General features: G+C 35.5%; 1 pseudogene; it reads right to left on the bottom strand.

Moving 5' to 3' along the window:
- Positions 1–6,562: 6,562 nt before the first annotated feature.
- Positions 6,563–9,779, bottom strand: LOC103011603 (ectonucleoside triphosphate diphosphohydrolase 6-like; annotated as a pseudogene).
- Positions 9,780–24,143: the final 14,364 nt, after the last annotated feature.

Genomic DNA, 24,143 nt, shown 5'->3' with positions numbered 1-24,143 from the left:
ACTCCTAATTCGTCTCTCCCTCCCTCCCTCTCCCCTTGGTAACCATAAGTCTGCTTTCTATGTCTGTGAATCTGTTTTGTATATAGATTCACTTGTATTATTTTTAAATTCCACATATAAATGATATCACAGGGAATTATATTCAATACCTTATAGTAATTTATAATGGAAAAAAATCTCAAAAAAATAACTGGAACACTTTGCTGTGCACCTGAAACTAACACAATATTGTAAATCAATTATACTTCAATAAAAATTTTTCTAAAAGATAAATAAAAAACAATACTGCTTAAGTTAAGGCAACCACGTGACTGGACTCTAAGGCTCATTTAAAGACTTACCAAAAAGTCCAATAACACAGCCTTTCATTTTCTAGACTGTTCTGCCTCCAGTTAATTGAAAGTAATCTGGAAATTCAAAACAGCCTTCCTCTGGATATTTACTCACTTACAATGCAAGCACATTTTTATGATGTGTTTAGTTAGCGGATTAGTGAAGTGGGTATGTCAGAAAGATTCATCTTGCTAATTAGTGTTTTTAATGAGTTTTTGCTATGTCACTCCTTAGTAGTCTGTTTACCATTTTCCATACTGTGGCTTGGAAGCCAAAATCCTAGTGGGTTTTAATTAACTCAAAGTATTTCTACTAAAATCACACCAGTCATAATATTTAATGACTTCAGTCAATAGAAGAGATAGTAATAATAATGCAAGGTATAAGATCAAATATATAATTATTCATATAAATAGATAACAGATACAAACATTAAAGTAAAATCAAAAAGAAATGTGTTCAGGTAGAATTCAATGAAGAATTACCTATATTATACAGCTTATATATATATATATATATATATGCAATGATATTTATTTAAATGAAGTTTTAATGAACTTGCAGTTAAATTCAAACTATCTTAGTTTTACTGGCTGAATGCTCTGTGATAGATTATTTCATTTGCAAATTCTGTGGCATTGGTGAATACACCATAACTTATAAGCTGTACCTGTATATCAACTACATTGATATATTAGTATACTGCTATCTATTACTATACTTTTATAGTAAATCCTATATTGGTTTGGCATATGTAATAGCAAAAGGAAGAAATACATGTCTATCCATTGAGTGACAGTCTATAGTCCAGAACAATTCCCAATTAAGGAAATCTTAACTGTGCTATATATTATCTAGTTTCCATTGTATTGTAACTTCACACTGGATAGGGAATTTAGAGTCAGAATTCAGATTTGGTGAATGCTAAGCTTTGTATAAAGCTGAGATTGTTTTACTCTGTCCAAGGTGCGAAACTTCTTTTAACTTTCCTGAATATTTTTATGGAAGATGCAACATATATAAACGATTTACAACAAAATCTGTTTCCTTTTCCATGTTATACAGCTCTCGTTGGGAAGTGGCTTCTCAGCTAGAGATGACATTCCATAGACTCCTTACATGTGGTGGTCATATGAGTTGTCTCCAGTGAGCATAATGTAAGCAGAATGATATGTGTCATTCTAGATGAAGTCAATTAAGAGGCAGGGGAATCTTCCCTTTACTCTTACTTTTCCCTTTTGAGGACCGAGAGCAGAGGATTCTTTGAGTTTCTGGGGGACAGCAGAACCATAGCCGGGAGCAACTTGGTCTATGAATCACCAGATGGAGAAAACCTTCCCACATCAGACAGGAATACCCACATTAGCTAGCTAAGTGAGTGAGAAGTAAACTTCTTTTATGTTAAGTCACTGAAATTCAAGGTTTTATTTTTTACATTATGGAGAGCTACCCTAATTACAGAAGAAATTCAGCATTCTTCTATATACATGAATTCCCTTTTTTAAAAATTGCAGTATCTCAGTGATTATGTGAATGTTTATTAGATACAGTTACAAATTGGTCTCCTAATAATGACCCATTAAATGAAATCCAGTATATATATATATACACACACACACACATCAGTCATCCATACTTCAGCAGTGGGATAAAATCTAAGTCCAAAGGTTAATATTTAGAAAACTGCCTGAAAAGCAAAACACACGTGCATACATTTTTATTCATCCAACTTATGAACACATGGTGGAATAAAAAGGCAAGTAGGAAATATGTTTTCTTTCTCTAGGGATTACTTCACCTCCTCTTTCTCTTTATTTTATCATGTTGTGACATTGCTATGGGGATATGGGAGGCCTATTATTAAAACAATCCTTAATCCTAAGGGAAAGAAACAAGCTGGTTATGCAGATGGGATCTAAGTAAAAAGAATAAGTTATAAAAAAGTTCAGTGAAATCATATTACAGGAAGAATATACAGAACACTGTTTTCCCCATAGAAATCTATGATTATATGAAATTAACTTTAAATTCCCTTTGTTTGTTATTACTGATTGATAGTCAGATGCAACATAGCTAAAAGATGAAAAGAAGAAAAATCCAATTAACTACTTGACTCTACTTTTAATAAAAAATATTTATTTACTAATTATATAATTATATTAATAAAATTTCCATACATAACTGCCAGAAATTCACTGAAGGGTGAATATGAGTCTGGCTTTAAACACTCCATGGTAGGATCAGAATCCTTTGTTTGCAGAGACTCTCCACTTTATTTGTTCAGTCACACCTAACTAGACAAGGAGCAGGTACCTCACTTAGCAAGAATAATCAGAATTTCATCCCAAGGAATTTTTAATTGGTGATGTTAGAAATCGTTTTCTCATGGCACTTGGATGTTTAACTTGTAAACTCATGAGCTCTAAATAGGCTCTTTTGCCATATGGACTCAATTCCTTCTGGAAAAGGAATAATGTTGCGTGTGACCAGCAAGATAAAGAAGGAGAAACACTGTGGATCAGCTTCTGAGGGATGCTTATAAGCCTTTCCAATCATTAGCTCTCCTGTGCCCAGCTTAGGAAGGGACCCTGTATCATATCCCTTAATCTAACTTCATTCATTAATGTGCTATCACTTGAAAACCCCCCAAAATTTTTTAAAAACAAAAGCTCTAACTAATATAGATATATAAAATAATGTTGGAAGAAGAAATGAATTTCTTATTCTGGTAATTCTTTGACTCATTTATGCTTTTTGACCTGCCGTAGAACTGCTTCAGCAAATTTAACAGCATCAATGGCCTATATTAGGACTAGAGGAGAGACACTGTGCCTCATTTTTCTGAACTCTAGAATGTATTCTGTCTTTGAAATCTGTGAACTTCTTTCTCTTCTGTGTGTTATAGTTTAACCTCTCACAGTTCACCCTGCAGCAGTTAAGAACAAAACCTCTATTTAAAGTGGTCCCATTCTCCATCTCTTTTGGTGAAGCATAACCCAATTAGCATAGTTGTTTTACTTTCTTTTCTGATAAATATAATTATGAAATTTTAATGAAAGTAAAATTGATCATTTGATGATTTTAAAGCTCCTGTAATTTACTCCATTAATTGTAAAATGTTGGGTGAAATATACGACTATAGACAATAAGGTTAGATCCTCAGGTAATATGCAGTTGAGGCTCAGAAAAATTGGCTAGTATCCTGTGCATTTTGTTTGAAGCTGTTACTATAATTCATTCAATAACAGAAGTAAGCAATATTTAATACATTTTTGATAAGTATTGCTGTTGCTAGAGAAAAATTGATAAGAACACTTTATTTCTTTCCACTTGTAAGCCTTTTTATTTTGAATGGAACATACAAGGTTCAGTTTATTCTATTTATTGTACAGTAGGTATCACAGTGCCCTGAAGGACACAGGATGGGTCAAGAATGAGTATCAAGGATATTGGTGTGATGGCAGGTGAATGGACTATGGCTCAAAAAACCAGGTAGAGTAAAGAGATGGTGATTCAGAGACTCTGATTCTGACCCCTCAGTTGGGGTCTGCATATGAAAACCACACACGGGCTTCCCAGCATCTTTTGCCCTTGCTTGGCTGCAAATGTTGCACGTGGTAGTGATGCCCTTGGACATAGAATCGGTGTCTAGGCCAGGGAGCGCTCAGAACATAATTTTCACACAAACTACTCAGCACCCACACTGCAGAGGCATCACTCAAAGACCTGGAAACCGGAGCACTACAACTATAAATATTTTTACAATTAACCCTTAGGATCACGTTCACATTTAAGCACGTTTTCATGAAGAGACAGGGCACACAGGGGCATGCATATATATTTTATTAGCACAATAAGTTTAGTGAACATCCATCATCTCCTATAGATATGAAATAAAAGAAAAAGAAACAAAATATTTTTGCCTTGGGATGAAAACTCAGGATTTACTCTCTTAGACACTTTCATATATAACATACAGCAATGTTAATTATACTTATCATGTTGTACACTACATCTCTAGTACTTATTTATCTTATAACTGGAAGTTTGTACCTTTTGACTGCCTTCATCCAATCCTCCCATCCCTCGTAACCACAAATCTGATCTCTTTTTCTATGTGATTGTTTCTTTGTCTTTGAAGTACAATTGAACTACAACACCATGTTAGTTCCTGTTACACAACATATTGACTTGATATTTCTATACATTTCAAAATGATCACCACGATAAGTCTAATCACCATGAAAGTCTATATTTTGCCACTCCCAACCCCGTCTTCCTTGGGGTACACATAACTCTATTCATAGAGATGGTTCTGTCAGTTAACTGCAAACCGAACCATCCAAGGATTTGAGGAAAACAGACATCTGGAATATTTCACATGTCCACACCCAAGGAAGAGATAAACATGTTAAATTCCCAAGTTCACAGGAGGCTACCCCAGGATCTGTCTGTCCTGGCGTGCCGAATGTTTTATGTTTTTGTTTTTGGTTTGTTTTCTTGCATTTGCTTTTAACTGGCTCACACTGAGAGCAGCCAGGCTGGTCTATAGAACCTCCCACCCAATTCTTCCCCAGAGAAGGTGGAGAACTGCCCTACCTGGAGGAAACCAGGAAAGTAGCAGGGAGGGCAATAAAGGACTCCTGCACCATGGGGATGCCCCATCACAGCAGGGAGAACACTGGAGACAGAGAGGGCAGTGTGGAAGGTGACTCCCCAGTGAGGCATGGTGGGAGCTGAGCTTCACTGGCCTGAACATGACCTTTGCCCCAGTCTGGTCCACTGCTCACTTAATGCCAACAGGTATACAGAGGTAAAGCCTGGGCCTGTATTTTGTTCCTACCTCTGGAACTTCTCCCAACCCTTTGGTCTCCAGGTCACATGCGATAATGCCTCACTCCACAGTGCGGCTGTAGTGCTGCACAGGTGAAGCTAATGCTCAACCCAAGAGCCATCACGCAGAGAGCTCTGCAAGTCCCTTGGGCAGGTCTCCCCCCTCCCCCCATTGAGGTTAGAAGGGACGAGGGTGGCAGACCACCCTGTGAGCCTTCTTAACACCTCAACAGTAAAATCAAGCATAAAATCACATTAGTGGATGTCTAGCCAGCTGACAGACTAGGATAGGGTGGGAGTTTCACAAAAGTGTACTGTTCTTTTCTGTTTATTTTGAAGAGTTAAAGTGAAGGGAAATGGTCAAAACCATTTTCTTATGCTTTGAAATCCATCTTAAGGATTATAATAGGCAGATAGAGACAAACTGTGCTGTAAACCTTCAAGGATGGGTGTATCAAGGAACATTCCTCCAGTCCTCTCTTTTTTTTAAAAAAAAAAAATTTATTTATTTTTGGCTGCATTGGGTCCTCGTTGCTGCACACAGGCTTTCTCTAGTTAAGGCGAGGAGGGGCTACTCTTCGTCACAGTGCGCGGGCTTCTCATTGGGGTGGCTTGTCTTTGTTGCAGAGCACGGGCTATAGGCGCACGGGCTTCAGTAGTTGTGGCTCGCGGGCTCTAGAGCGCAGGCTCAGTAGTTGTGGCCCCCGGGCTTAGTTGCTCCATGGCATGTGGGATCTTCCCGGACCAGAGCTTGAACCCGTGTCCCCTGCATTGGCAGGCAGATTCTTAACCACTGTGCCACCAGGTAAGTCCCTAGTCCTCTCTTATGCACAGTATCTGTTTCTGTTTTTGACTGTTTTTACAGCTTTACTGAGGTATGATTGACAAATAAAATAAAAATATATTTCAAGTGCACAAGGTGCTTTGATATATGTATACATGGTGAAAGGATTCCCACAATCGAGTTAATTAACACATTCATTACTTCACATATTAGCCTTTCTTTTTTTTTTTTGGTGAGAATACTTAAGTTCTACTTTCAGCAAATTTCAATTATACAATATAGTTTTATCAACTACAGTTACCGTGTTATACATTAGATCCTCAGAATTTATCTTAAAAATGCTGCTCATATGGAGACTATCACCACTTTTGTGAGGAGGTCCCAAGGTAAACCTGAGTGCTGACTGGGAGGTAGGGGAGAAGAAGGCAGGTGGGGGACTCCCCTGGTGGACCAGTGATTAAGACTCCATGCTTCCATTGCAGGGAACATGGATTCAATCACTGGTCAGGGAACTAAGATCCCACATGCTGCAAGGTGCAGCCAAAAAAGTCAATAAATAAATAAATAAATAAATAAATAAATAAATAAATAAATAAATAAATAGTGAGCCTCCTAAGGCTGCTGCTTTAAAAAAAAATAAAAAAGCAGGTTGGCAGTAGGAAGTGCTGAGGAGCGGAGCTGCCAAGAGGCTTGACTCTTCTGTCAGGTCAGTGAGTCCACATAATGAAAAATGGCTCTCAGAGCACAGCTAGTCTCAACATTGTCAGTTTTCTGAGTCAGCTTCAGCACTGTTCCCCAGAAACCTGAATTCTTGCAGCAGCAAACTGACAAAGGTGAGACAAGTGCATACATATGAAAGGGTTGTTCTGTGGGTGGATTTCCATTGTCCAACACACATACTTGGCTGCAATCTCAAAAGTCTCCACCCATAAGACTGCCTCCTTTCTCTGCATCCATGAGGACAAAATTTGCTGCAAAGTCATGATGCTAAAAAAATGCATAAAAATTCAAATTCTTCACTCCTTCCATTTTGTGCACTTTGTTCTAAAGGATTTCTGCCACTCTGCTGGCACACAGTTCACGGAGGCCAAATGCCTTCTGTCCCATTATGCTATATATTATTTCAACATGATCCCACTCTTCTTGGAACTTGGGACACAGACAAGGGCTGACCAACTCCTTTGCATCTTTAGCAGCTTTTCTCTCCTATTCAAAGGTACTTTATCACTTCATTTTTGCTGTTGTTTGCAAAGCCTTTTCACAGGATTTAGTGGTAGCATAGGCACTTGCAGATTTCTTTACATAAATGGTTGTTCAAGTCTCTGGTTCTTTCCATGAATCCTGTATGGCCTCCTTTGTCCCATCCATGCATGCAGGTGTCATTCTCCCAGAGCAGGTAGGGGAAAGCTGCTTCTAGTTCTTCTGCCATCTCCCCTAGAAACACTTAATTTTATTATTATTACTATTATTTTTTAACATCTTTATTGGAGTATAATTGCTTTACAATGGTGTGTTAGTTTCTGCTTTATAACAAAGTGAATCAGCTATACATACACATATATCCCCATATCTCCTCCCCCTTGCGTCTCCCTCTCTCCCACCCTCCCCATCTCACCCCTTGAGGTGGTCACAAAGTACTGAGCTGAGCTATCTCCTTGTGCTATGTGGCTGCTTCCCACTAGCTATCTATTTTACATTTGGTAGTGTATATATGTCAGTGTCACTCTCTCACTTAATCCCAGCTTACCCTTCCCCCTCCCTGTGTCCTCAAGTCCATTCGCTACGTCTTCATCTTTATTCCTGTCCTGCCCCTAGGTTTTTCAGAATCTTTTTTTTTTTTTTTTTTAGATTCCATATATATGTGTTAGCATACTGTATTTGTTTTTCTCTTTCTGACTTACTTCACTCTGTATGACACTCTCTAGGTCCATCCACCTCACTACAAATAACTCTATTTCTTTTCTTTTTATGGCTGAGTAATATTCCATAGTATATATGTGCCACGTCTTCTTTATCCATTCATCTGTCGATGGACACTTAGGTTACTTCCATGTCCTGGTTATTGTAAATAGAGCTGCAGTGAACATTGTGATACATGACTCTTTTTGAATTATGGTTTTATCAGGGTATATGCCCAGTAGTGGGATTGCTGGGTCATATGGTAGTTCTATTTTTAGTTCTTTAAAGAACCTCCATAGTGTTCTCCATAGTGGCTGTTTCAATTTACATTCTCACCAACAGTGCAAGAGGGTTCTCTTTTCTCCACACCCTCTCCGGCATTTATTGTTTGTAGATTTTTTGATGATGGCCATTCTGACTGGTGTGAGGTGATACCTCATTGAAGTTTTGATTTGCATTTCTCTAATGATTAGTGATGTTGAGCATCCTTTCATGTGTTTGTTGGCAATCTGTTTATCTTCTTTGGAGAAATGTCTATTTAGGTCTTCTGCCCATTTTTGTATTGGGTTTTTGTTTTTTTGATATTGAGCTGCATGAGCTGCTTGTAAATTTTGGAGATTAATCCTTTGTCAGTTGCTTCATTTGCAAATATTTTCTCCCATTCTGAGGGTTGTCTTTTTGTCTTGTTTATGGTTTCCTTTGCTGTGCAAAACTTTGAAGTTTCATTAGGTCCCATTTGTTTGTTTTTATTTCCATTTCTCTAGGAGGTGGGTCAAAAAGGATCTTGCTGTGATTTATGTCATAGAGTTTTCTGCCTATGTTTTCCTCTAAGAGTTTTATAGTGTCTGGCCTTACATTTAGGTCTTTAATCCATTTTGAGTTTATTTTTGTGTATGGTGTTAGGGAGTGTTCTAATTTCATTCTTTTACATGTAGCTGTCCAGTTTTCCCAGCACCACTTATTGAAGAGGCTGTCTTTTCTCCATTGTATATTCTTGCCTCCATTATCAAAAATAAGATGACCATAGGTGCGTGGGTTTCTCTCTGGGCTTTCTATCCTGTTCCATTGATCTGTATTTCTGTTTTTGTGCCAGTACCATACTCTCTTGATTACTGTAGCTTTGTAGTATAGTCTGAAGTCAGGAAGCCTGATTCCTCCAGTCTGTTTTTCTTTCTCAAGATTGCTTTGGCTATTTGGTGTCTTTTGTGTTTCCATACAAATTGTGAAATTTTTTGTTCTAGTTCTGTAATTTTATGATTATTATTTTTAAATAACTTCTGTCAATTATTTCAAGATTTCAAAAGGAAGAAATAAGGGGAGCATCCAACAACCTGAAGCTAGAGTATTCTTTACTTCTGTTCTTAAACAGTTTTCAAGGGTCCCTTTTTTTAAATTGAGGTATAATTGACATATAACATTATTTTAGTTTCAGTAATAAAACTGATTCAATATTTGTATATATTGTGAAGTGATTATCACAGTAGTCTAATTAACATCATCACCATACATAATTACAGATTCTTTTCTTGTGGTGAAAACTTTTAAGATCTACTCTTAGCAACTTTCAAATATGCAATACAGTATTATTAACTGTAGTCACCATGCAGTACATTACATTCCCATGACATATTTATAACTGGAAGATTGTGCCTTTTGAGCCCCTTCACCCATTTACCCGCCCCTTACCACTGAATCTGGAAACCATCCATCTGTTCTCTATACCTATGAGCTCATGGGGGTTTTTTTGTTTTTTTTAAAATTCCATGCATAAATGAGATTACATTCGTCCTTCTCTGTCTGACTTATTTCACTTAGTATAATGCCCTCAAAGTCCATCCATGTCGTTGCAGATGTTAAGATTTCCTTCCTTTCTATGGGTGAATACTGTTCACACATATATATCTCACAATTTCCTTACCCACTTATCCATCAATGGATACTTAGGTTATTTCCATATCCAATAATACTGCAATGAACACTGGGGTGCATATATCTTTTTGAGTTAGTGTTTTCATTTTCTTTGGATAAATAATCAAAAGTTAAATTGCTTGGGCTTCCCTGGTGGCGCAGTGGTTGAGAATCTGCCTGCCAATGCAGGGGACACGGGTTCGAGCCCTGGTCTGGGAAGATCCCACATGCCACAGAGCAGCTGGGCCCGTGAGCCACAACTACTGAGCCTGCGCATCTGGAGCCTGTGCCCCGCAACAGGAGGGGCCGCGATAGTGAAAGGCCTGCGCACCGCGATGAAGAGTGGTCCCCGCACCGCGATGAAGAGTGGCCCCCGCTTGCCGCAACTAGAGAAAGCCCTCGCACGAACCGAAGACCCAACACAGCCAAAAATAAATAAATAAATAAATAAAGTAGCAAAAAAAAAAAAAAAAAAAAAGTTAAATTGCTGGCTTATATACTAGTTCTATATTTTATTTTTTGTGGAACCTCCACACTAATTAATTGGATTGTTTGTATTTTTTCTATTGAATTGTGTGAGCTTTTTACATGTTTTAAATATTGACCCTTTATCAGATACATGATTTGCAAATATTTTCTCCCATTCAGTAGATTGCCTTTCATTTTGTTGATGGTTTCCTTTGCTGTACAGAAGCTTTTTAGTTTGATGTAGTCCCATTTGTTTATTTTTGCTTTTATTGCCTTTGCTTTTGGTGTCAAATCCAAGAAATCATCATCAATATTGATATCAAGAAGGTTTCCACTTATGTTTACTTCTAGGAGTTTTATGGTTTCAGGTATTATGAAGAACACAATTTTAAATGAAGCAAATTAAATTAATTTTAAATTAAAGATAAATTGCTACAAAAATACTTAGGCTTCAACACTTGGAAATATTAGAACCTAATATACACATTTTTGTCTATGATGTTAATATAATTATAATATTTAAACACTACACATAAACTCGTATTATACCATATTTGAATATCCTTAAATATCTCACAATATTTTATTGGTATAGTTTTGAATTGAAAGTAAAATCATATATTTAAATACTTTGTTCAGATTACTCTAACTAATCAGAGTTAGGCCAGAATTTCTAGGTTAAGGGCATGGTCCTCCAGAAGCCTGCCCTCACTGCAGACACTAGCTACAAGTTTTGGGGTCCCCAGGCCACCCTCACTTCTGACCACCTGGTTATAAATTTGAGGGTTCTCACCACTGCTTCAGGTTTGATAATTTACTAGAACAACCCAAAGAACTCAGAGAGAGCTATGCTTATGATTACAGTTTAATTATAGCAAATAGGTACAAATCAGAACCAGCCAAAGAGAGAGACACATAGAGCAAACTCAAGGAGGATTCCAAGCACAAATCCTCTGTTGTCTTCCTGTGAAATCAGGAAGCATCAACCTCCCAGTATATGTATGATAATACACAGAGAGAGTTGCTAACCAAGGAAGGTCACCCAAGTTTTAGTATCTAAAAGTTTTGGTTGGTGTTTCCTTTTTTTTTTTTTTCCTGGCCATGCCATGCAGCTTGGGATCTTAGTTCCCAGACCAGGGACTGAATATGGGCCCTCAGCAATGAAAGCATGGAGTCCTAACCACTGGACCACCAGGGAATTCCTGGGGTTTCATTCTATAAGGATGGTTGGTTGGATCATTGGTCATGCTATTGAACTCAATTTCCAGCTTCACTCATCTCTCCAGAGGGCTGGTTTATAACAAGTTGCTTTTATTTTTTTAAATGTATTTTAATTGTGAAATAGCTTTTAAAATATATTTAACTATTTTATTTTAGTTATTTTACTTTATTTATTTTATTTTATGGCTGTACCACATGGCATGGGGGATCTTACTTCCTTGACCAGGGATTGAACCTGCACACCCTGCATTGGAAGCGTGGAGTCTTAACCACTGGACCTCCAGGGAAGTCTGGATATCATGTTGCTTTAAGTGCTAATCCTTGCATGGTTGGTCCATGGCCAGCCTCTATCCTGAGTCACCTCTTTCCCACAAATTATCTAGGGGCCCACCCTAAACCACCTCAGTATAAACCATCAAGTGTAGTCAGAACCCACCATGAATAACAATGACACTTCTGTTGCTAAGGAAGATCCAAGAGTTTAGAGGTGACTTTCCAGGAACTGGGGACAAAGGCCAACAAAATTCATTATTAGACAAATGCTTAATCATAATCAAAAATGAGTTAAAGAGTACTTCTGTAGTGCAGGCAAGTTTCTTCTATAATACCTGAGAAACAAAATCAGTGTTCTCAGATAGTAAGCTATCTAAACATTACAGAAGAGTTGGCCCTAATGTTCTCTGCTGGCAAAGCAAGAATTGACCTCTAGAAATATTTTCAGATATATTTTAGCATATGGGAAAAGAAAAAAAAAAATAGGATAGTTTTTCCCCCAGAGTTCCATATCATAGCAGGTATCAGAAACAGTGATGCTTTGAAATGTATTCCTAACCATTAATTAAGACTATGTTGCTTGTTGGTAGAAGAGATGTACTCAGGAATGACTGCACAGGCCAGCAAATTCCAGAGAATGATTTCTACCTATGTCTACAGAACAAAATAGGAACAAAATCACTCCTTAGATACTTGAGGAGCTTACATGAATGTATAAGGTTGTATTATCTGTAACCCAGATGCAAACTAATTATGTTCAGATACTGTGCAAACCAATGTAACAAAGTGTTTTAAAATGCATTCCCTGAGTCCCTCCCATCAGGAAACTTGCACAAGACTCTTAGATGAATCATCCACCAGAGGGCAGACAGCAGAAGCAAGAACTACAATTCTGCAGCCTGTGGAACAAAAAACACATTCACAGAAAGAGACAAGATGAAAAGGCAGAGGGCTATGTAACAGATGAAGGAACAAGATAAAACCAAAGAAAAACAACTAAATGAAGTGGAGATAGGCAACCTTCCAGAAAAAGAATTCAGAATAATGATAGTGAAGATGATCCAGGACCTCAGAAAAAGAATAGAGGCAAAGATCGAGAAGATGCAAGAAATGTTTAACAAAGACCTAGAAGAAATAAAGAAAAAACAAACAGAGATGAACAATACAATAACTGAAATGAAAAATACACTAGAAGGAATCAATAGCAGAATAGCTGATGCAGAAGAATGGATAAGTGACCTTGAAGACAGAAAGGTGGAATTCACTGCCACAGAAGAGAATAAAGAAAAAAGAATGAAAAGAAATGAAGACAGCCTAAGAGACCTCTGGGACAACATTAAATGCAACAACATTTGCATTATAGGGGTCCCAGAAGGAGAAGAGAGAGAGAAAGGACCTGAGAAAATATTTGAAGAGATTATAGTTGAAAACTTCCTTAACATGGGAAAGGAAATAGCCACCCAAGTCCAGGAAGCACAGAGAGTCCCATACAGGAAAAACTCAAGGAGAAACACGCCATGACACACAGTGATCAAACTGGAAAAAAATAAAGACAAAGAAAAATTATTGAAAGTAGCAAGGGAAAAACAACAAATAACATACAAGGCAACTCCCATAAGGTTAACAGCTGATTTCTCAGCAGAAACTCTACAAGCCAAGGGAGTGGTATGATATATTTAAAGTGATGAAAGGGAAGAACCTACAGCCAAGATTACTCTACCCGGCAAGGATCTCATTCAGATTCGATGGAGAAATCAAAAGCTTTACAGACAAGCAAAAGCTAACAGAATTCAGCACCACCAAACCAGTTCTACAACAAATGCTAAAGGAACTTCTCTAAGTGGGAAACATGAGAAGAAAAGGACCTACAAAAACAAACCCAAAACAATTAAGAAAATGTAATAGGAGCATACATATCGATAATTACCTTAAACGTGAATGGATTAAATGCTCCAACCAAAAGATACAGGTTCACTGAATGGACACAAAAACAAGAACCATATATATGCTGTCTACAAGAGACCCACTTCAGACCTAGGGACACATACAGACTGAAAGTGAGGGGATGGAAAAAGATATTCCATGCAAATGCAAATCAAAAAAAGCTGGAGTAGCAATACTCATATCAGATAAAATAGACTTTAAAATAAAGAATGTTACAAGAGACAAGGAAGGACACTACATAATGATAAAGGGATCAATCCAGGAAGAAGATATAACAATTATAAATATATCTGCACCCAACATAGGAGCACCTCAATACATAAGGCAACTGCTAACAGCTATAAAAGAGGAAATCAACAGTAACACAGTAATAGTGGGGGACTTTAACACCTCACTTACACCAATGGACAGATCATCAAAACATAAAATTAATAAGGAAACACAAACCTTAAATGACACAATAGACCAGATAGATTTAACTGATATTTATAGGACATTCCATCTGAAAACAGCAGATTACACTTTCTTCTCATGTGCACATGGAACATTCTCCAGGATAGATCACATCTTGGGTCACAAATCAAACCGCAGTAAATTTAAGAAAATTGAAATCATATCAAACATCTTTTCTGATCACAACACTATGAGATTAGAACGCAATTACAGGGAAAAAAGCTTAAAAAATACAAACACACGGAGGCTAAACAATACATTGCTAAATAACAAAGAGATCACTGAAGAAATCAAAGGGGAAATAAAAAAATACCTACAGACAAATGACAATGAAAGCATGACAATTCAAAACCTATGGGATGCAGCAAAAGCAGTTCTAAGAGGGAACTTTATAGCAATACAACCCTAACTCAAGAAACAACAAACATCTCAAATAAACAATCTAACCTTACACCTAAAGGAACTAAAGAAAGAAGAACAAACAATACCCAAAGTTAACAGAAGGAAAGAAATCATAAAGATCAGAGCAGAAATAAATGAAATAGAAACAAAGAAAACAATAGCAAAGATCAATAAAACTAAAAGCTGGTTCTTTGGGAAGATAAACAAAATTCATAAACCATTAGCCAGACTTATCAAGAAAAAGAAGGAGAGGACTCAAATCAATAAAATTAGAAATGAAAAAGGAGAAGTTACAACAGACACCACAGAAATACAAAGCATCCTAAGAGACTACTACAAGCAACTCTATGCCAATAAAATGGACAACCTGGAAGAAAAGGACAAATTCTTAGAAATGTAGAACCTTCCAAGACTGAACCAGGAAGAAATGGAAAATATGAACAGACCAATCACAAGTAATGAAACTGAAGCTGAAATTAAAAATCTTCCACCAAGCAAAAGTCCAGGACCAGACGGCCTCACAGGTGAATTCTATCAAACATTTAGAGAAGAGCTAACAACCACTGTTCTCAAACTCTTCCAAAAAATTTCAGATGAAGGAACACTCCCAAACTCATTCTATGAGGCCACCATCACCCGGATACCAAAACCAGACAAAGATACTACCAAAAAAAAAAAAAAAAAAAATTACAGACCAATATCATTCATGAATATAGATGCAAAAATCCTCAACAAAATACTAGCAAACAGAATCCAACTACACATTAAAAGGATCATACCTCATGACCAAGTGGGATTTATCCCAGGGATGCAAGGATTCTTCAATATATGCAAATCAATCAATGTGATACACCATATTAACAAACTGAAGAACAAAAATCATATGATCATCTCAATAGATGCAGAAAAAGCTTTTGACAAAATTCAACACCCATTTATGATAAAAACTCTCCAGAAAGTGGGCAGAGAGGGAACCTACCTCAACATAATAAAGGCCATATATGACAAACCCACAGCAAACATCATTCTCAATGGTGAAAAACTGAAAGCATTTCCTCTAATATCAGGAACAAGACAAGGATGCCCACTCTTGGCACTATTATTCAACATAGTTTTGGAAGTCCTAGACACAGCAATCAGAGAAGGAAAAGAGATAAAAGGAATACAAATTGGAAAAGAAGAAGTAAAACTGTCACTGTTTGCAGATGATGTGATACTGTACATAGAGAATCTTAAAGATGCCACCAGAAAAATACTAGAGGTAATCAATGAATTTGGTAAAGCTGCAGGATAGAAAATTAATGCACAGAAATCTCTTGCATTCCTATGCACTAATGATGAAAAATCTGGAAGAGAAATTATAGAAACACTCCCATTTACCACTGCAACAAAAAGAATAAAATACCTAGGAATAAACCTACCTAGGGAGACAAAAGACCTGTATGCAGAAAACTATAACACACTGATGAAAGAAATTAAAGATGATACAAACAGATTGAGGGATATACCATGTTCTTGGATTGGAAGAATCAACATTGTGAAAATGACTATACTACCCAAAGCAATGTACAGATTCAATGCAATCCCTAACAAATTACCAATGGCATTTTTTACAGAACTAGAACAAAAAATCTTAAAATTTGTATGGAGACACAAAAGACCCCAAATATCCAAAGCAGTCTTGAGGGAAAAAAATGGAGTGGGAGGAATCAGACTCCCTGTCTTCAGACTATACTGTACACTCCTATCCTTGGAAAACTAATCTATTAGGTTGGTACAGTATGTGGAATTTAAAAGGTTGCCATATTCAAGTAAACATATATTTAAAAGGTAAAAAAAGGGCTTCCCTGGTGGCGCAGTGGCTGAGAATCTGCCTACCAATGCAGGGGACACGGGTTCAAGCCCTGGTCTGGGAAGATCCCACATGCCGCAGAGCAACTAGGCCCATGAGCCACAACTACTGAGCCTGCGTGTCTGGAGCCTGTGCCCCGCAACAAGAGAGGCCGCAATAGTGAGAGGCCTGCGCACCGCGATGAAGAGTGGCCCGCGCTCGCCGCAACTAGAGAAAGCCCTCACACAGAAACGAAGACCCAACACAGCCAAAAATAAATAAATAAATAAATAAATAAAGCATGACACAAATTAAGCAATGTGAATACCATCAAACTTTCATCATCATTAAAAAAAAAAAAAAAAAAAGGTAAAAAAAGACTTTATAGTTTATCTGGTCTAATCTCTGATTTTCAATAAAAAACCATTATAAATTTCATAATAAATCTTAACACATATTACATTTAATAAATATAGACATTATAAAGACTAACAAATTTCTCTGAATTAACATATTTACAACTGTATTAAATAAACGACAAGATTTATAAATCTGACTTTCTCAACACTCAAGCTCAAGAACATCCTTATCCTCATACTGGTAGTAAATGATTTTTTTCTCTATTTACAGAATGCCCTCCACCCATCAATTTTATGTGCTAATGAAAAAAAAAAAATAGATCACTTAACATGAGCAATACTTTAAACATTCTGTTGTATTTGGTTTGGGAAAGCAATATTATATTTTTCATATCATTTTAGTTTAGGCCTCATTATCTTGTTTACTCTCAATCAGATACAGTTTCTAACCCTTTCTGACCAGTTTTTTTAACCACACTATATCCACTAGTTTTAATAAACTAGTTTTGCACCATTTTAAGTGAACAGGTAAAACACTTTTTCATTTGTATTAACAAACATTACTGACAAAGCTTAACAAATTTCTATATGGACTACCATTAATACAACTTTTCTACTAAATTCAATGTAAGTATCTTTTATTTTCTTTATGTTTTCAAAGCTAAAGCTAATAACTATACATGCCAATGTTTATGAAAAAATATTACAATCTATTACAATGTTACTGGAGACCATTTCATGTCTCAGGAAGATATTTCTGCCTACTGATTACTGAGACAAGTAGGTACTGTATTTGTGAAGACAACTTTTATAACATTAAAATGAGAATAAATTTGAGTTTCTGGATGTATCAATATTATCAATGGCCAATTTTCTACTTTTGTGTAATAAAAAACTTATCTGGTGTCTCCAACATTTGAGATATTAACATAAACACATTTAAGAATACATTGAAATTACCCAAATTAATAAAATTCTTTGTGTATGCTCATCCATATCAATCCTTTAACTATTTTCAATGGTGATTCTGTCATGAACATGAATAAAAATTAGTCCATGAAACCATTCATGTATTCTAGAATTATTGTAGTTGTACAATATCACATTATATTAAAATTGTTTTTTATAAATAAGTGGCATACATTAAGCCTGGCTTGCATCAAAAGTCAACATTTTTCAGTATTTCATTATATGATAAATGTGGTAACTAATATGGGACACACGCCCAAATATGGGCACTTGAGTAGTTCATTGTGGCAGCTGCTGGCTTGACAAAATCATTATGTCTTATACTAATATTTTTTTTCCTGTATCTAACTTGCTATAGCTAAACTTCATTAACACTTTAGGAAATATGAGCCTTTCTCCATCTGGCACATGGTTTTTTACAACGCGTTTGCTGTAATTTAGAAAATCTGTAAACAGCTGGCAAAAAATCTATTTGTATTAAGATCTTCACCACCGTATTTGAAAGATCTGTAGCTTTGCATACATTTCTAAAACTCAGAATATTTTCTTTCTTTTTCAACTCTGTAATCTCCACAATCTCTCTAAATTTTAAGAGACTAAGTGGCTTGGTCTCTAATTATGAACCTGTCTGTAAATCTATCATATTTAAAGTTTATATGTGGATAATTCAACTGATATTTGGCCTTAAAATTATTAAAAGCATGAGAGACTCCATTTTGACTGTCTGTTTATTTTAACAGCAAAGATTTCACACAGTGCTTCTCAATTCATACAAGATCATTGAATGAATATTTTGTATGTTTCTGTTTTTAGGTTTCCTTTTTACGTATATTATATACCATATGTGTTTTTTCTATTGCTAAAAATTAGCTCATATCCATAGTCATCTTATATCTTTCTGATTTCCTCACACCTTTCATATTAAACAGTAATATCAGTAATTTATAAAGATTTAAGGATGTCACTAGAAAGTACAAGTAGTAGAATATGTATGTTTTATATAAACATAAATGATCTCATAAGCACATGACTGACAAAAGACAGGAAAAATTGTAGTAAGATATTAAAGAAGAGCTGGTAGTAATAACTTTAAATAAATAAAATTGAGTCTTGTTTATATTAAAATAGGTGGCTAAGTATCCAGAAAACAACTAAAAAGGCAGCAGTTAGGAGTATTTAAACAATTTATCAAAATATTCCTAAAATCATTAAAGAGATAAAATATCTAAATGAAGGTGGGAACCCAGTATCAGAGACAATTTTGTTCTGGCTACATTTCTACAAAAATGATGAACCTGACAAGCTTTGGTTTTCCAAGACTCAATGTACACCAAGGGATGAGGACCCAGGCTCAACACCTGCTAAAGTTGAATTCAAGACCATTTTTTTATAAAACTACAATTCCACAGGGTTACAATTTCTGTGAAAGTAAGAATCAAGTCTAATTTTCATCTTAAGAAGATTGAAATAAAAGTTGCTCATTGTAGAGCAGGAGGTCTGTGGAGTGAGGATTTCCCTGAAAAGTTGTAATCAGAAGCAAATCCTAACATGGATCTGAAAACCAAGATCACATCACATTTTTAGTCCAAAAGACAGTTCTCCTAAATGTCTACTATAGGTAAAGACACATCATCTTTGGAGTAGTTTTCCTTAATAATTTCATAAATTATTTTAAGAGACAGTGAGCAAATCATGATCTAACAAGACCAAATGGATGAACAGATATCCTATGTTTATAGATTAGAAGACCTAAAAGTGTAAAGATGTCAATTATCTCCAAATTGGGCTATAGATTCAAGAATATATAAATTAAAATCCCATTAAATTTTTTTTCTTTTGTTGATGTTACCAAACAAAATTTTCTAAAATTTATTTGGAAAAACAAACAGTCAAGAATAGTCAAGGTACTATTAAAGAAAATTCACAGAGTTGGTGGATTTTTCTTCACCACAGGGTTTATTGTAAAGCTACGGTAATTAAGACAGAATTACATCAGTGAAACAATAGGAAAATATATAAATGGAACAGAAAAGAGAGCTCAGAAATAGATCTATATTATATAAACACAATATTTAATTGAGATTGAATTGCAGATCAGTGAACAAAGGATGGACGTTTAAAATAAATGGTGCCAGGTGATTGGTTTTCTAACTAAAAGAGGTTGGATTATAGTCATTAAGGACGCAAACCTGGAGCCAGATGTATACATCCAAATCTCAGAAATGCACCTACCAGGTTTGTAATCTTGAGCAGTTAATGTCTATGTGTCTCAGTTTCCTCCTCTGTAAAGCAGGGATACTAATTATATGCTTCCTTCGGAGGGTTCTTGTGGAGATTAATTAAATTAATATATGTAATGTATTAAGATAAACAACTGACAACTAGCAAACGTAACATGTATGGGTTATTATCCATGATTATCATAATTACCTTCAGCATCACTAAATAATCACCATCATGATGTGGGAAAACAAATTTGTAATCCTACCTTGTGACATACATAAAATAATTTCCAGGTAGACTAAAGACTAGAATGAGAAAGGCAAATTAAAGATATTTTATTTCTATGTTTAAGGGAGTTAGGTGGTTTTGTTGGACATAGAGATGGAAGCCATTTTTATTGTGTTGTCTGAGAGTTGAAAAAAGGTTTAATATTTCCCAACCAGTTTTCATGTTCAACAATGTTATCACTGAATTGGCAGATAATTATTTTAATGTATATTTATGTTTCAGTAAATTTTACAAATTCTTAAAAATCTACCCTATTCCTTCTTCTAGGCTTACCTAAATAACTATCATCTTTCATAGAGAAAATGCTGCTTTCTATTATTCTACATGAAAACTTTCTAGCTCATCCAAAATCAGAGTTATGTCTTTCATATATTCAATACTGTTCACAACACTCATTTAGCACTCATCACTTTCTCCACTTTGAATCTGTCCAATGGCTAAATATTCTGAGTTTAGAGTAAGACATATCTAAGTCTGAGAACAAATTCTAGCAGTTATTAATTGAAGGTCTGGATAAATGACAACATTTCTAAACCTCAGTTTTCATATTTATAATATAGGAACAGTAATATTTGACCTATGAGATTTGATAGGCTTTAATATAAACAATATGCCTATCATAGCAGGTCTGATTACTTTGTCATTTTCAATTTTACTGTAAACATATCAGCAAGAAATGTTGCGCTATTTATTTATATTCCCCTGAGTGCTATTCAAAATATCTTGTACAGAAAATTATTTAATAAGTGTTTACTGTTTGTTATGGGAGCTGGCTGCATAAGTTAAAGTTCAATCTCCCCATACTACTGTACGTTGTCTTTGGAAAGCCCTGAGCACCAAATGTATTCTTCTTCTCCTATTTTCATGCATTTTGTGCTACACAAAGACGTCCACTTCTACAGTTATTGAGGAAGGAGTCTTTTTCATTCTATTGTTCCCATATAATTATAAAACAAATTTGAAGGAGAAAGAATCAAAGGAGTAATAGAATTTTGCTCTTGTGCATGAAAATATTACTACCAATGGTCCTGGGTACTCGAGAGTGTTTTCATTAAATGTCATTACCTTACCTTATCTAAATAACACCTCTTTTTCCAATTGTTATTATATTATTTGACTTTCTAAACTCCTAATGTGCTTGAAACACTTTAGTCTTTCAAAAAAAAAAAAACACTCCAGAAGAGCTTCTTTTCAAAATTAGTTTCCAGCTGATCACTGAGACTGCAGAGCATGTTTAATTATACAAGAGACACTAAAAAGCAGTCACCAATCACCACCTTGTTAATGCAGAATGCTTTCTCTTTCCCTCTCTCTGTCACTCCGTCTCTTTCTCTGTTTGTCTTTCTCTCTGGGGATGTGGAGCATAATTTTATTTGTATTGTGCCATAAGTGGGGGAGAGATACAATCTTTATTTGCCATTGTCTGATAAGCAATATATTCAGGTTATCTGGACAAGCTGTTATGCACAGATCTTTCTGGCAATTTATATGATTGCTTTTTTTTTTTCTCCTGAACGTACCCAGTATCTTTTAAGAGGCAATGTGGCTTTGCTTTGAGTGAATATTTATTTTCATGGAATCCATTTTAAATGTTAAGGTAGAGCCAGTCAATTCCACATAGACTTACTGAACAGCAGAATTAGAAGAGCTCTTTGTATGTACTCCATGAGACTTTAAACTTCACCACTGAGGAGTTGCTATCTGGTCTCTGTTTCAAAACATCTAAACATAGAAATAGCTACTTCTCAATGAGGTTCATGCATCTTTTGTCTGTATATAACTTCAGGAAATGTTCTTTTATACTAAACCCGAAGTTTTCTTCTTAAAATTTCCACCCAAAGAAGTTTATCCTTAATTTTGAAGCCACATAAAATAAGCCTTATACTTTTTTCTTCATTAGAGACCGTTAAAGAATATAAATTGGGGGGCAACAATTTTCTCACAACAAAAATCATTTGTACTCTCCTAGGCACTTTGTACAAATTTGAGCATTCAGTTTTCACAAAAGTTATTTTGGGTAGGTATTTTTAACCCAATTTTTTGTAGGAAAAAAATCAAGGCACAGCTTCTAATAAAAAAGATAACCACCGTGGCTTCCTCATGACTTTTTTCTCTGAGAAAAATAGCAGTTTATTTACTCATACAATTAGTTTCACCTCTTTCTTAGTATCCCAGTTTGTATCCATTAGGCATGCTCTGCTTTTCTTTATTTTTCATAAATTCTTTTTGTTTGTTTGTTTTTGTTTTTAAATACCTTTGCTGAGAAGGAAAAAAAGAAGGAAGGGAGGGAGGAAGGAAGAAAAGAAAAAGAGAAAAGAAGGAAAGAGAGTAGAAAGAAAATGTGTTCAGATGCAACCTCTCTAAGACTTGTGTTCTACACTGAAGAAAAAGGTCTCCCTTGTCACCATCTGTAATTTTTTTTGTAATTATAATTTGGAACTTTAAGTCTCCAAGTTTGTAATAAAATATTTTTGATGCACTCATGGCTCCTGGCTTCTAAGTGTGTAATTATCTATAATATGCTTTGAAGTATGGTGTGAGAAAAGAAAATAGCTGTATTCCTAAAATTGTCATCCATGAAGCTAAGTATCAGAACATGGCAGAAAATACATTTTTAACTTCTGTAGTCATTAAAAACTAACATAAGATAGTTTTAAGTCACTGTTATTCTATAAGTTGAAATAAAATTATAATCTTATTTAATACTATTATACTTTATACTGTCTTTCCAATTCTATTTGATATTATATTAACACATTTGGATCACAGATACAGACATATTGCTTGTACTGCTAAACACTGATTCTCACATTTCAACAGCTCTTACTCTTATCACTTTGTTCAGATAATTTTACATACTTAGTTAACATATCAATATTTATTACCCAATAATAACTGAGAAATATTGACTGGAATAAGTCTTAACATTTTACCTGTATTAACTCATTTAATCCTCATAAAAAACCTTATGTGACTGTATACTACTATTCTTCCCCTTTTAGAGAAAGATGCTGAAGCCACAGAGAAGTTTCATGATATGACCAAAGTTACAAAGTTTGGTAATGGCAGAACCTGGGTTGGAATCCAAGCAATTTGGCTCTAAAGTCCATGTTCTTAATCACCATCTCTAATGTAAGTCTTCATTATTTTAAATATCCCTAATTCTTATAAATGCAGGTTATATTAAGTTAATTTGTCTTAGAACTCATGGCTTACAACACAGTGTATCATGATTGTTGAATTATATAAAATAGCATTCAATTAGCGAATAGCTACACCATTGTCACACATGTACACACACAAGCAAACTCACACACACACACACACAGAATTATTCCTAGAAAATATCTTTGAGGTCCAGTCCACTCTCAGATTTCCTAACTTTAGGAAGCAAATGCTGGGATGACAGATGGCTCAGCAGTGAGTGTCACACACAGACTTGAGTGTAAGTGCATGATTATGTCACTTACCATCATTTTCTGATTCCTTCACAGGAATTCCTGGTAACAGTATTTTCAAAATCACTTATTCTACAATTTGTTACTTACTAGACTCAAGGTTTTCTGCTTTCCCCGACAGATTATGACCTGAACACCAGCATTAGCAGCATACCCTGGAAAATTCTTTGTAATGCAGAATCTTAGGACTCAACCCAGACCTGCCAAATCAAAATCTTTTACCAAGATTCCAGGTGATTCATATGCACATTGAAGTTTAATAAGCATTGCATTAAAGTATCCAATAGGTTTTGCCTTCTTGTAGCTTACGATCTTTGCTGCACAATATGGTACTGACATGTGGCATTTACGTTTAAGTGTAAATTATTTAAAATGAAATAACATTACAAATTCAGTTCTTCAGTAACACTAACCACAAATTCAGTTCTTCAGTAACACTAACCACATTTCAAGTGTTCAGTAATTACTCATGTGGCTAGTGAATACCATATTGGATT

This window comes from Balaenoptera acutorostrata, chromosome 2 (genome assembly GCF_949987535.1).
Source record: "Balaenoptera acutorostrata chromosome 2, mBalAcu1.1, whole genome shotgun sequence".
NCBI lineage: Eukaryota > Metazoa > Chordata > Mammalia > Artiodactyla > Balaenopteridae > Balaenoptera > Balaenoptera acutorostrata.
Note: the sequence above shows the minus strand (reverse complement) of the source record. Positions and strands in the feature narration are given on the sequence as shown.